We start from the raw sequence: 15,907 nt of genomic DNA, 5'->3' as shown, positions 1-15,907 counted from the left end.
GTTGTAAGAAAAATAAAAGTGTGATGATCATCATTATTAGAGCATTGTCCCAGTGAGGAAAGGATGATGGAGACTATGATTCCCCCACAAGTCGGGATGAGACTCCGGACGAAAAATAAAAGAGACCAAAGAAGCCCAAAAAAAGAGGCCATAAAAAAAGAGAAAATGCCCAAATAAAAAAATGAGAGAAAAAGAGAAAAGGGACAATGTTACTATCCTTTTACCACACTTGTGCTTCAAAGTAGCACCATGATCTTCATAGAAGAGAGTCTCTCATGTTATCACTTTCATATACTAGTGGGAATTTTACATTATAGAACTTGGCTTGTATATTCCAATGATGGGCTTCCTCAAATTGCCCTAGGTCTTCATGAGCAAGAAATTTGGATGCACACCCAATTAGTTTCTTTTTGAGCTTTCATACACTTATAGCTCTAGTGCATCCGTTGCATGGCAATCCCTACTCACTCACATTGATATCTATTGATGGGCATTTCCATAGCCCGTTGATACGCCTAGTTGATGTGAGACTATCTTCTCCTTTTTGTCTTCTCCACAACCACCATTCTATTCCACCTATAGTGCTATATCCATGGCTCACGCTCATGTATTGCGTGAAGATTGAAAAAGTTAGAGTATGAAACAATTGCTACTTGAAAAAGTTAGAGTTTTGAAAAAGTTAGTAGTAGATGCAGAATCGTTTCGGTCTACTTGTCACGGACGTGATGCCTATATACATGATCATGCCTAGATATTCTCATAACTATGCTCAATTCTGTCAATTGCTCAAAAGTAATTTGTTCACCCAACGTAGAATACTTATGCTCTTGAGAGAAGCCACTAGTGAAACCTATGGCCCCCGGGTCTATTCTCATCATATTAATCCCCATCACTTTAATCTTTCTTTGCTTTTTTACTTTGCCTTTACTTTTTTACTTTGAATCTTTATACCAAAAATACCAAAAATATTATATCTATCAGATCTCACTCTCGTAAGTGACCGTGAAGGGATTGACAACCCCTAATCGCGTTGGTTGCGAGTAGCTATCGTTTTGTGCAGGTACGAGGGACTTGAGCGTGGCCTCCTATTGGATTGATACCTCGGTTCTCAAAAACTGAGGGAAATACTTACGCTACTCTGCTGCATCATCCCTTCCTCTTCGGGAAAATCCAACCCAAGATCAAGAGGTAGCAGCTCGTAGTCTGGACTTGTTCCCCTTTGACAATTTCTCTCCTTTGCCACCATAAATACCAGCAAGTTGATGCGAGTATCTCTGGAATTTCAATTGAGTCCATATAACTTCGCTGGAATTTGACGTCGCACAATAGTGTTTCCATCACTTTGGCACCTGAACGATCAACCAACAGTGCCTCTCGTATGATTTCATATAGTCCTAAATCAGCCCATGCCTGCTTTGCCCTGTTACACTAAAATATTGCATGGCTAGCATCTTCAGCACCTTGCTGGCACAAAGGGTATTAGCCGCTGAGAGGCACATGACCCTTTGCAAGTGTACAACGAAAAGGAATAGTGTTATGTAAACATCCCCAGATAAAAATTTTAACCTTCCGTCGCATTTTCTAGTTCCAAACCTTTCTCCACACAGGGTGATTCTGTGCGCTAGACTGCCCATCCGTGCTTGCAATTTTGTCCCCGAACTGATCGTCCCATTTTCTATAATATGCTGACCGAACACTGAATACTCCATTCTTGGTATAATGCCAAGCAACACTTTCCTCCATTACATCTTGTGTCAGTGGGATTCGCATGCTACGATTCTCATCAATTTGCTAGAAGTTGTCCCGTATCAATTGGTCATCCCACTCACCTGTTGCAGGGTCAATAAGTTCATTGACATAGGATAAAACTCGATTACCACGGGGTGTTATTATTTTCCTGGAGGGACTGTTTGGGATCGAACAATCGTCCCAAACATTAATTTTCAGACCATCTCCAACTCTCCATATGCACCCCTTCTTGAAATTCTGTATCCCTGCATATATGCTTGGCCAAACAAAGGAGGACCCCTTCTTTTGTGTGGCATTAAGAATATCTCCTGTTCAGTAGTATTTTGCTCGTAGCACTCGAGCACACGAAGAATCAAAATTCTCAATTAACCTCCAACACCGTTTTGCAAGCAAAGCTAAATTAAAAGCATGGATAACTCTGAACCCCATTCCACCCTTCTCTTTCGGTACACATATTTTCCACCATGCAAACCTATGCATCTTGCGTTGATCTTCCTCATCACCCCACTAGTATTGTGATCTTGCATAAGTGATCCCCTTGCAAATTTTCTTTGGGAATTTAAATACACTTATCGCATATGTTGGGATGGCTTGGGTCACCACTTTTATCAACACTTCTTTTCCGCCAAAAGATAGAGTTCTTTCCTTCCAACCATTCATCATTTTCTGGATTCTTTCAATTAGGTGCAAAAAGCAATCCGTGTGGTCTACTCCAATCATAGAAGGTAGCCCCAGATATTTGTTAGATAAAGACTCGGTCATAATGTCTAGGATTTCACATACAACTGCTCTCAACTCAACCTGGGTATTTGGGCTAAAAAATAGAGGATTTAGCTACACTCACCATTTGTCCCGACGCCGCACAATAATCATCCAATACACTCTTCCCGAACTCTTTTAGTAAACTACGAAAAACATTCAGAATTGGTGCTGCCACTACAGGAATCAGCTACTTTGCCGTCAGCCATGGCGGACGGCAAAGGCATGGATGGCTAACGGCAAAGGTCTTTGCCGTCCGCCGCGGACGGCAAAAGATGACGGCAAAGTAAGGTTCGGCAAAGAGGTACTTTGCCGTCTGCTTCGGGCGGCTGACTACAAAGGAGCCTTTGCCATCAGCAGCGGAGGGCAAAGAGTGCAGACGACAATAAGTGCGCTGTTACTCCGTTAGGTGGCTAACGGCAGGCCTTTGCCGTCCGCCGCTGACGGCAAACTTCGGAAGGCCTTTGCCGTCCGCCATGTGATGTTAGCCGACGTCACTACACGGCAGGCCTTGCCGTCTGCCGCTGTAGGCAAAGTTTTTGCTCTTTGCCATCAGCCACTGTAGGCAAACTGACCAAATTGGTCAGCCTCCCAGGAAGCACAGCTGCCTGCCATGTGGCCTCTTTGCCGTCCGCTGCTGATGGCAAAGAGCTCTTTGCCGTCGGTGGCAGACGGCAAAGAGCCTGCATATTGGCTCTTTTTTTCTGTTTTTTTGAATCCAACAATTTTCAGAGCAAATATATATGCCATATATAGATATATTTCCATATCAGATATCCAGCACATAAGTTTCATATCACATATCACATAAGTTTCATCCATACACATTGTTCATACGTAAGCAAGTTCCATCCATATACATATTACAATAGGAAGTTCCATCATAGCAAGCTAGATACAATGCAAAGTTTCATGAAAGGAAAAGCAAGCACTCCATCATAGCAAGCTAGGTTCCATGAAGTGAATGAAATCTGCAAAATGGTAAATAAGAAAGTTAGAAATAGGTGACTAGAACAAGAAGAAGACTAGAACAAGAAGTATATTTCATTTATGAGCTAACTTAGTTGAAATGGATCATATATGAGCTAACTAAGTTGAAATGGGTTGTTTATGAGCTAACTTAGTTGAAATGGATCATTTATGAGCTAACTTAGTTGAAATGGGTCATTTATGAGCTAACTAAGGTGAAGGGCATCATTTTTGAGCTAACTAAGGTGAAATGAATAGTTTTTGAGCTAACTAAGGTGAAATGGATCATTTATGAGCTAACTTAGGTGAAATGGATCATTTATGAGCTAACTTAGTTGAAATGGATCATTTATGAGCTAACTAAGGTGAAATGGATCGTTTTTGAGCTAACTAAGGTGAAATGGATCGTTTTTTAGCTAACTTAGGTGAAATGGATCATTTATGAGCTAACTTAGGTGAAATGGATCATTTATGAGCTAACTAAGGTGTTTTTGAGCTAACTAAGGTGAAATGGATCTTTTTTGAGCAAACTTAGGTGAAATGGATCATTTAAGAGCTAATTTAGGTGAAATGGATCGTTTTTAGCTAACTTAGGTGAAATGGATCGTTTAGGAGCTACTGTAGGTAAATTGGGTCATTTTAGAGCTAACTTGGATAAACTAGATCATTTATAAGCTAACCTAGGTAAGATGGGTCATTTTGGAGCTAACCTAGGTAAAATGGATCGTTTATGAGCTAACTAAGTTAATTATGCAATTTTTGACATAAGTAAGCTAAGTACATATCGTTTTAGAGCTAACTTAGGTAGAATGGATGGTTTATGAGGTCAGTAAGCTTATTAAGTCATTTTGGAGGAAAAGAAGCTAACTCTAGGTCATTATGGTAAGCATATTGGAGGAAATAAAGCTAAGTCTAGGTCTTTATGCATTTGTTAAGCAAAACACTAGAGAAACTTACCGTGATCACGAAGGTGTAGGACTGGGCTGGCTCGCGCCGGTAGCTGGAGAAGGAGCGGGCTGGCTCTCGCCGGTAGCTGGAGAAGGATCGTGCGATGCGTTTCTGGAGTTAAGCTGCACCAAATATCATTTCCAATGTCTCGTTAGAATTATGACACTCAAATGTCAAGACTAGCAAGTAATGTCCATTCAAATTAAACTCACCATGCTCCCAGGAGCAATCACTGGCATCGGCGGAGCGGTCTGACCGGACTTCTCGCACACAGACTGCACATTTGGTTTTCACAACAGAGTCATACTAGTTAGTAATGAGACTCAAATGTTAAGACTAGCAAGTAATCTGCAGAAGAAACTTACCACAAGGAGCTCGTACATGGCCCTTGCCTGCATGTCATTCCGTGCCCTCTCCTCCTCCAACATTTTTGTCGTCCTCTCCTCCAACTCCCGCTGCCTCTCCGCCACCTCCGCCAGAAGTTTCTCCGTTCTATCTCTCTCACTCTGTATAGCAGCCTGCAACACCACTCACATGACCATTTGTAATCATTGATGGAAGCGCACACAATGTAATGGAGAAAGATAGCTGAGTACGTATAACTAACCTTGAAGGCGAGTTGGACTGGCCGTTCACGAGGCCTTATCTCAGGAGCGGAGCTCGACTGGCGCGCCTTGATCTCCGGGGGAGTGCTAGGACAACGGATAAGTCCATCTCCCATGGCTATGGAGCCATGGGACCTCCCGCCACCAGATATCATCAGCAGCTCTCTATCAATGGGACCCTGGCTCGGGTTAAAGTCCTCCCCTTTCCTCGCCTTCCCCTGATCTCTATATTGCACGAGCTTGTCGTGGGCAGAGATGTTGGTGAAGTTCTTTGGATCATCGAGGTCAGACGCAGAGAATGCCTTGACTTTCTTGTAAGGGCCAGTGTGGGCCATGGCATACAGGTCGTACACCTCTGGCACCTTATCCGCCTTATTGTAGCGTGCCTGAAAGAGAGAAACAAAGTAAATTAGTAATTAAAGGGCTAAAGCTAGTATGATGAATGAATTGCATGAATCATGAAGCAAACCACATACCCAGTTCCGCCCGTACTGAAATAAGTTGGAGCTGCCTTGGTGGTGTGGCACACCTTCCATTTGGGCACGTTTGTCCTTGGCCTCTTTGTGGGTGGCCAGCCATTCTTCTGAGCACCACGCATTGACCAACACCTCCCAACAATCCATCCGATCCGCACACCATCTCGGAGGGGCCTAAGTTAGCAAATAGAAACTTGAGCGCTAAGGCTATGAATTACTAAATGATGGAAGTAAGTACAAGGCCTTAAGAATTACCTTCATGTACTTCTCCTTACTCAAGAACTTATCGCGGCACTCCTGCTTGGGCTTCTTGATACCACGCCCGGCGTAGTAGTCTCGAACAGCCTGCACCCGAACCTCATGCCGTAAGTTCTGAAGTAGGTGCTTGCACTCCTTGTGGATAACATGATCCGCCTCCTCCTCGTATCCCTCCTCACACCTGTAGAATGTCTGCAATCAAATGAGACGATATTGATTCGCACAATTAATAACTAGCTAGTTGAAGATTTTTAATTGTGTAAAGGAGCAATTACCCAGAACTTTCTGATCACGACGTCTGCCCTCGTCTTGCACAAGACTCCGTCGATAATCTCACCCTGCGGGGCCGGGGCAGCCAAGTAGTGCTCCCAAGTCAATCCAACCTCTGGAAGCCGACCCTCACTAGGCAACGTGACAAACCCCGGGAAGTTTTGCCGAATCAGAACTCCAAGGACGGAGTTGGGCCGGCGGACACTTTCATGGTGGTCCCAACCCCTGTAGCACCACGCTGGTAGACGTTGCCCCCCTCCTCCCCCTCCTCATCAGTCGGCTCCCCGCCATCATCAGCATGGCCACTCGGCTCCCCGCCATCCTCAGGCTGACCCGACCAGGTACCCCATCCAGACGTGTGCTCCTCCGGGGTCTCGTGGGCCGAAGGCCCATCGACCCGAGGCTCGTGGGCCGAAGACTCGTGGACTGGAGGCTCGTGGACCGGAGTCCGTGCAGCCTCCTCCTCAGACAAGTCCACCCTAGCAGTCACGTGCTCGGGTGAAACAGCTGGGGGCGGTGGCGAGGAAGGCTCCGTAAGAGTCACCCTACCTCCTCTCCCGCGACCACGTGCTCCACCTCCTCTCTTCTTCTTAGCTCGTCCCCTGCTGGGCACCGCGGTCGACGAAGAAGGGCCCGGTGGTGTCGCCATACTGTCCAGCAATGCTCGGCGGAGAGGTGTGTGTGGAATGGAAGACCTCGCACCACGCGCCGACGAAGAAGGGGCCTCGGCGCGCTCCCGACCAGCGCCCACCATATTTCAACACCTGCCATGACAAAGAATAAACGAAATTAGTACAACATAAAAAAAGTACCGACATGAATAATAACATGTATATCACTTAAGTGTATCATCATCAAGTACAACATAAAAAAATTTAATACCTGACACTACTAATAATCTCGATCAGTATCATCAATAAATGCATAATCATCATCATCACTATAATCAATGATGGGCTCATAGGGTTCATTGGCATCAACATGTGCAAGGCCACCTTGACGTAATCGGTCAAGCATTGACAGGTCATCCGCAGCAGTAACCTCTTCTTGTTCCGGCTCTTCTTGTTCCTCCTCTGGGGTGATGTCGGATTCATTGTCGCTGTCTACTTCAATGTTTTGGGGTGAAGTATAGCGGTTCTTGAAACGCTTTTTGGAAAGACGTGTCTCTTGGAAGAATTCTCCTTCATATGTGTCTGGGTTAATGTGAGGTTCATAATCCTCTTCCTTTGGGGGAGAAAGTCTAGCACGTGGCGGCACTTCATAAACGACATCCCAACCTTTCAGATTTGGATTAGTTTGGCAGGCCCACGGTAGATAGAATACTTGGGTCGCCTGTTGAGCCATAATATAGACATCAGGAACATCTAAATGAGTGCTTTGGTTGATTTCAACTAGCCCTATATGTTCATGAGTCCTTCTAGTCTCCTTCGGCTGAAACCAATAACATTTGAAGACTACGACATTTGGTGGGTTTTCACCATAGAACAGAAGTTCATAAATTGCTTCAACTCTCCCATAATACTTGGTACCTCCTTCGCCGATAGCAGATACACAACAATTTGTAGACTTTCGGTCGGCCATAGATAGCTCTTTGCCATAGGTACGAAAGCGATACCCGTTGATGTCGTACTTGTCAAATGAACGGACCTTATAGTCAAAACCATTAGTGACTTGTCTCAATTCGGCGTCCATAGAGTCTGAATTAGCCTACAAGTTTAATATGAAAGGATTGTTGCATTATGCACAAATTAGCAAATGAAATGAAATTGTCTAATAGAAATTACCGTTTGTTTGAACCAAGAGATGAAACCGGGATAGCCACCTCCTTGCTTTGCGAGAAGCTCATACTCTTCGACGGAATCCTTTTGGATCTCCGCTCCATACAAGAATATGGCGACGTATTGACTGTATGACATATCCAGGAATAAGAGTAGTTCAAAGGAAATAGAAGTTGCGAAACAATGTACCGAGAACTTACTCGATGTACGGCCGCACTTCTATCAGGTTGTTGAAGATATACAACGAAATGGTCCGCCATTCTTCGTTATCCAAAGATACTGGATGTGAAACACTAGCTGGTGCGAGATTCCCTTTGAATAGGCTGAGGTTGGATCCACCCTTTTTAGGCTCGTCAGCATTGTACCGAGGCTTCGGAATATGCAAATGACGATTTTTGGCTTCGTAGTGCGCTGTTATGAAGTTTGCCGCCTCCTCTGTGATGAATGCCTTAGCCATCGATGCTTCAATTCTACGTTTATTTTTACATTTTTCTCGAAGCGTCTTCTGCATCCTCTCAGTTGGGTAGCACCAACGATTTTGCACGGGCCCCCCCAATCTTGCCTCGGTCGGGAGATGCAAAATCAAATGCTGCATTGGATTAAAGAAGCCCGGTGGAAAGATCTTCTCTAACTTGCAGATAAACTCCGGCGCCAACTCTTCCATTTCTTCTAGCACGCCAGGCGATAGTTCTTTCGCACAAAGAACACGGAAGAAATAGCTGAGTTCTGCCAGTACTAGCCATTCATCCTCAGGGATGAAGCCACGCAACAACACTGGCATTACCCGCTCAATCCATATGTGCCAATCATGACTCTTGAGACCAAATATCTTTAGTTTATCAAGATTCGCTCCCCTCTTTAGATTCGCCGCATACCCATCGGGGAACATCAACTGCTGTTGCACCCACAAGAGAATTTCCCTCATAGCTAGCCTTCCAAGATTGAACCATGCCTTTGGCTTCGTCCAGTTCTGCTTTCCTTTCGGTTCTTTCATGTTTTGTAACGGCCTATCACATAGCGCCTCCAGATCGACTCTAGCCTTAGTATTATCCTTTGACTTCCCATCTATGCCGAACAATGTACCAAAAAGTGCCTCGGCGTTATTCTTCTCAGTGTGCATCACGTCGATATTGTGTGGGCAAAGGAGGTCTTTGAAGTAAGGCAGATCCCATAAGCATGTTTTGTGAGTCCACGCGTGCTTAGTATTATACCCCTTGAAGTACCCTGGACGTTGTGGATCTGGCTCGAGAGCGTTTAACTGATCTAGGGTCTGTTGGCCTGTCAATGCAGGTGGTGCAGAGTTTTTGACAACTCTACCCCTGATGAAGTTCTTCTTGTCTTTCCTGAACTTATGGCGAGGATCCAGGAACTGTCTATGCATGTCGAAGCAAGAAAACTTGTGACCGGCTTGAAGCCAACGAAACTCAAGAGCTCCCTTGCATGTGGGGCACGGGAACCTTCCATGCACACACCAGCCAACGAATAGCGCATACGCCGGCAAGTCATGCGTTGAGTACATGTACCAGACACGCATTATGAAGTTCCGTTTGCTAAAGGCGTCGTATGTCTTGAACCCACTATCCCAGGCTTCTTGCAATTCGTCCTTAAGCGGCTGCATGTACACATTCATATTTTTGCCCGGATAGTTGGGTCCTGGAATTATCAACGTCAGGAAAATGTTCTTTCTTTGCATAATCTGTCCGGGGGGGAGATTGAGTGGAAAGACAAATACGGGCCAACAACTGTATTGGGCTGCCATCATACCAAACACACTGAACCCATCCGTGCTGATGCCGACTCGAGGATGCCTCGGATCTGCCGCTTTGTCAGCATGTAATTCATCAAACTTTTTCCACGCAACACCATCCGATGTGTGTACCATCATCAGATTCCCATCTGCATCTAGTTCGGTTCTTTTGCCTGTTTTGTGCCATGTCATCTGTCTGGCCGTCTCTTCGACCATGAAAAGACGTTGAAGTCTTGGTACGATTGGCATATGCCGAAGAACACTAACGGGGATTTTGGTCTGTGTCTTCTCACCCATACCGTTGTCTACCACAATATACCTGGAAGACTTGCAAATGGGACAATAGTTCAAGTCCGCATAGTCAAGCCTAAATAAGGCACATCCTTTCTCACAGGCATGTATCTTCTCATAGGGCATCTTCAGTGCACGGAGGATTTTGTCCGACTGGTACAGGTTTGCAGGCATTACATGGCCTTTGGGTAGAAAGCGTCCAAATACTGTCATAATTGCATCATAGCATTCTCTGCCCAAGTTGAACTGAGCCTTCAGAGCCATTACTTGTGAGATGGCATCCAACTGACAAAGCTCAGTGTGCTCGTGGAGCGGACGTTTTGAAGACTCCAACATTTCATTGAAGGCCTTTGCAGATTCCTCCATCTCCTCGTCCGAATCCCGAGCATCATCATAGCCTTGCACCATGTTTTCCATCCCGGTACCATGCTCGTTGGTGCGACGACGATCCACCTCAGCTCGGTCACATTGGGCAGACTCACCATGAAATGTCCACACCGTATAATCGGGCGTAAAACCACTCTTCTGCAGGTGTTTGCCCATTTCAGCCTCTGTCTTCTTTTCCCAATTGCCGCACCGGAAAAAGGGGCACCAGGTTTTCTTTTGGCCATTTGCAAATGCGGCTTGCACAAACCCCTTAGTTTTTGTGAACCATTCAGTGCTCCATTTGTTCTGACCAGTGTGACCGGTATACATCCACGCACGGTCACTCATCTTGACTTTCAGAGCTACTAGGCACACAACAATTATATATGTAATTCACCATGTATATATTCATCAGTTGATCTACTTTGTCAATTTTATTACGTCCATGCAACCTACACTCTAATAGGTAATGATAGGTCCTAATCCCACCCGTGTATATGTAGATTGGGTTCATTTTCCCATGCTATGCTCCGGATCCTACGCAAAATTTCGGAAGCACCTCCCCGCTGTTCTCCTGATACACGTCTCTGCAATAAACAGAGAGGATGTGTACCCGGAGAACAACAGGGGAGGCACTGACGAAATATATGCGTCGGATCCGGAGCAAAGCATATGGGAAAACGAACCCAATCTACACATACTCGGGCTGTCCATGGATAGCGTTGGACAATTCGAAAGAATCAAGGTTATAAATATGCAAATGCATGCATATTTATAACTATGACGCTTTCGAACGGGAGACCCATATTGGTTACGCATACTGATGATTCAAGACACATATATAGCTAGCTATCAAGTTTCATCGGAATAGATCAAATAATTAATGGGGGAGGAGGACTTGTCATTTGTGCTCACCCACGAATGAAGGGGCAGAGCTCGTCAAACGCACGGCGAGGTCGTCGAACACCAAACCTCGCAGTGATGAAACAACTGCACATTTAAAACTACATGATCAACACAATTATATATGATGTTTTTCATGACAAAATTGAAAAATATATGACCCCGTCGGCCTATGGAAGGCCAAAGAACACCTTTTCGGGAGGTGTCGGTGGTCGGGGTGTCCTGTCGGTGTCGGGGTGCCGTGTTGGGGTCGGGGTGCTGTTTCGGGGTCGGGGGGTCGGGGTGTCGTGTCGATGTCGGGGTAGTGCCGTGTCGGTGTCGGGGTGTTGTTTCGGGGTCGGGGTGTGGTGTCGGGGTCAGGGTGCCGGGTCAGGCTCGGGGTCGGGGTGTCGGGTCAGGCTCGGGGGGTCGGGGTGTCGGGGTCGGGGTGTCGGGGTCGGGGTCTCGGGGTCGGGGTCGGGGTCTCGGGGTCGGGGTGTCGTGTCGGGGTGCCGGGTCGGGGTCTGGGTACCGTGTCGGGTCGGGTTTTTTTTTCCTTTTCTTCTTCTTCCTTTTCTTCCTTTTTTTCCTTCTTCTTCTTCTTCTTCTTCTTCTTCCTCCTTTCCTTTTTCCTCTTCTTCTTCTCCTCCTCTCCTCTTTTTTCTTCTTCTTCTTCTTCCTCTTCTTATTTTTTCTTCTCCTCCTCTTCTTCTTCTTCTCCTCTCCTCTTTTTCTCTTCTTCTTCTTTCCTAAAACTAAACTAAACCTAAACCTAAAACTAAAAAAACAGAAAAAGGAAAAAACTAAATCTAAACCTAAAACTAAACTAAAACTAAACCTATAAACCTAAAACTAATCCTAAAACTAAAACTAAATCTAAACTAAACATAAACCTAAAACTAAAAAAATAGAAAAAAGGAAAAAAGGAAGCAGAGACTCACCTGGGTGGAGGAGGGGGGCGGTGCGGCCTGGGGCGGCGGAGGAGGGGGGCGGCCGGGGCGGCGGGGCGCGGAGGTGCCGGGGCGTGGCGGTGCCCAGACGGCAGGGCGGCGGGGGCGACGGGGGCGACGGGGTGGGGGGCGCCGGGGCGGCGGCGGGGTGGTGGGGCGACGGGGCGGGGGGCGCTGGGGCGGCGGCGGGGTGGTGCGACGGGGCGGTGGCGAGAGTATGGGAGAGAAAGAGAGAGAGGGGGGGTGTGGGGCGCGGCCGTTACGTGGGGCCCTCCCTCTTTGCCGTCCGCCACCCTTTGCCGTCCGCCTTCTTGCTCTTTGCCATCCGCTAGCGGACGGCAAAGAGGGGGGCCGTTAGGTTTTTTTTGCAGCTCGTCAGTGGGGCCCCTCCCTCTTTGCCGTCCGCTAGCCGACGGCAAAGAATCTTTGCCGTCCGCTAGCAGACGGCAAAGAACTGGCTGATGGAAAATTTGGTCTTTGCCATCAGCCAGTTCTTTGCCGTCTGCTTTTTGGAAGCTGATGGCAAAGAGCTTCTTTGCTGTCTGATAGCGGACGGCAAAGAACTGGCAGATGGCAAAGTAGCTGATTCCAGTAGTGGCTACTAATCCATATCCTTTGTTCTTATTCAGTGCTTCCACGACGATCAACCTGTCCGAATCAATACCTGATTACATCCATAACCATGGGCGAATAATATTCCTAGCCGCAATGCTTCAGCTTCGGCCGATACCACATCCACTACATGGAGCAACCCTGCCATTCCTGCTGCAATAAATCCCCCATTGTGATCTCTGATCACCATACCACAGGAGCCCATATTGTTTTCTTCTGAAAATGAAGCATCAGCATTGAGCACTTGGAACTCTGAAAGTGGCTTCTTCCATCTGTTTAGGCAGGACGCTGGGTTTGGCTTGCTTGCTGCTCGCACAAAATTAAATGACATCGCTTGTATAGCCATTGCAATGCGGCCCGTAGTCTGGACTTGTTCTCCTTTGACAATTTCTCTCCTTTGCCACCATAAATACCAGCAAGTTGATGCTACTATCTCTAGAATTTCAATTGAGTCCATATAACTTCGCTGGAATTTGATGTCGCACAACAGTGACTCCATCACTTTGGCACCTGAAAGATCAACCAACGGTGCCTCTCGTTTGATTTCATATAGTCCCAAATCATCCCATACCTGCTTTGCCCTGTTACACTAGAATAACGCATGGCTAGCATCTTCAACAACTTGCTAGCACAAAGGGCATTGGCTGCTGAGAGGCACATGACGCTTTGCAATTGTACAGTGAAAAGGAATAGTGTTATGTAAACATCTCCAGATAAAAAATTTCACCTTCTGTGGCATTTTCAAGTTGCAAACTTTTCTCCACACAGGGTGATTCTGTGTGCTAGACTGCCCATCCGTGCTTGCAATCTTGTCCCCGAAGTTATCGTCCCATTTTCTATAATATGCTGACCGAACACTGAATACTCCATTCTTGGTATAATGCCAATCAACACTGTCCTCCATTACATCTTGTGTCAGTGGGATTTGCATGGTACGATCCACATCAATTTGCTAGAAGTTGTCCCGTATCAATTGCTCATCCCACTCACCTGTTGCAGGGTCAATAAGTTCATTGACATAGGATAAAACTCGAATACCATGGGGTGTTATTATTTTCCTGGAGGGACTGTTTGGGATCCAACAATCGTCCCAAACATTAATTTTCAGATCATCTCCAACTCTCCATATGCACCCCTTCTTGAAATTATGTATCCCTGCATATATGCTTGGCCAAACAAAGGAGGACCCCTTCTTTTGTGTGGCATTAAGAATATCTCCTGTTCAGTAGTATTTTGCTCATAGCACTCGAGCACACGAATAATCAAAATTCTCAATTAACCTCCAACACTGTTTTGCAAGCGAAGCTAAATTAAAAGCATGGATAACTCGGAACCCCATTCCACCCTTCTCTTTCGGTACACACATTTTCCACCATGCAAACCTATGCATCTTGCGTTGATCTTCCTCATCACCCCACCAGTATTGTGACATTGCATCAATGATCCCCTTGCAAATTTTCTTTGAGAATTTGAATACACTTATCGCATATATTGGGAAGGTTTGGGCCACCGCTTTTATCAAAACCTCTTTTCCACCAAAAGATAGAGTTCTTTCCTTCCAACCATTCACCATTTTCCGGATTATTTCAATTAGGTGCAAAAAGCAATCCATGCGGTCTACTCCAATCATAGAAGGTAACCCCAGATATTTGTCAGATAAAGACTCGGTCATAATGTCCAGGATTTCACATACAACTGCTCTCACCTCAACCTGGGTATTTGCGCTAAAAAATAGAGGATTTGCTACACTCACCATTTGTCCCGACGCCGCACAATAATCATCCAATACACTCTTCCCGAACTCTTTTAGTAAACTACGACAAACATTCAGAATTGGTGCTGCTACTAATCCATATCCTTCGTTCTTATTCAGTGCTTCCACGACGATCAAGCTGCCCGAATGTATCAATACCTGATTACACCCATAACCGCGGGCAAAAAATATTCCTAGCCGCAATGCTTCAGCTTCGACAGATACCACCTCCGCTACATGGAGCAACTGTGTCGTTGTTGCTACAATAAATCCCCCGTTATGATCTCTGATCACCATACCACAGGAGCCCATATTGTTTTCTTCTGAAAATGAAGCATCAACATTGAGCACTTGGAACTCTGAAAGTGGCTTCTTCCATCTGTTTAGGCAGGGTGCTGGGTTTGGCTTGCTTGCTGCTTGCACAAAATTTAATGACATCGCTTGTATAGCCATTGCAATGCGGCCCGTAGTCTGGACTTGTTCTCCTTTGACAATTTCTCTCCTTTGCCACCATAATTACCAGCAAGTTGATGCGACTATCTCTGGAATTTCAATTGAGTCCATATAACTTTGCTGGAATTTCACGTCGCACAACAGCGACTCCATCACTTTGGCACCTGAACGATCAACCAACTATGGATCTCGTATGATTTAAATAGTCCTAAATCAGCCCATACCTGCTTTTCCCTGTTACACTAAAATAGCGCATGGCTAGCATCTTCAACACCTTGCTGGCACAAAGGGCATTGGCCGCTGAGAGGCACATGACGCTTTGCAACTGTACAACGAAAAGGAATAGTGTTATGTAAATATCTCCAGATAAAAAATTTCACCTTCCATGGCATTTTCAAGTTCCAAACCTTTCTCCACACAGGGTGATTCTATGCGCTAGACTGCCCATCCATGCTTGCAATCTTGTCCCTGAACTGATCGTCCCATTTTCTATAATATGCTGACCGAACACTGAATACTCCATTCATGGTATAATGCCAAGCAACACTGTCCTCCATTACATCTTGTGTCAGTAGGATTTGCATGCTACGATCCTCAACAATTTGCCAGAAGTTGTCCCGTATCAATTGCTCATCCCACTCACCTGTTGCAGGGTCATTAAGTTCATTGACATCGGATAAAACTCGATTACCATGGGGTGTTATTATTTTCCAGGACGAACTGTTTGGGATCCGACAATCGTCCCAAACATGAATTTTCAGACCATCTCCAACTCTCCATATGCACCCCTTCTTGAAAGTTTGTATCCCTGCATATATTCTTTGCCAAACAAAGGAGGATCCCTTCTTTTGTGTGGCATTAAGAATATCTCCTGTTGAGTAGTATTTTTCTCGTAGCACTCAAGCACACAAAGAATCAAAATTCTCAATTAACCTCCAACACTGTTTTGCAATCAAAGCTAAATTAAAAGAATGGATATCTCTGAACCCCATTCCACCCTTCTCTTTCGGTACACACATTTTCCACCATGCAAACCTGTGC

Source organism: Triticum urartu, chromosome 7A, assembly GCF_056163025.1.
Source record: "Triticum urartu cultivar PI428250 chromosome 7A, HENAU_Tu73, whole genome shotgun sequence".
In the NCBI taxonomy this organism is placed as follows: Eukaryota; Viridiplantae; Streptophyta; class Magnoliopsida; order Poales; family Poaceae; genus Triticum; species Triticum urartu.
Note: the sequence above shows the minus strand (reverse complement) of the source record.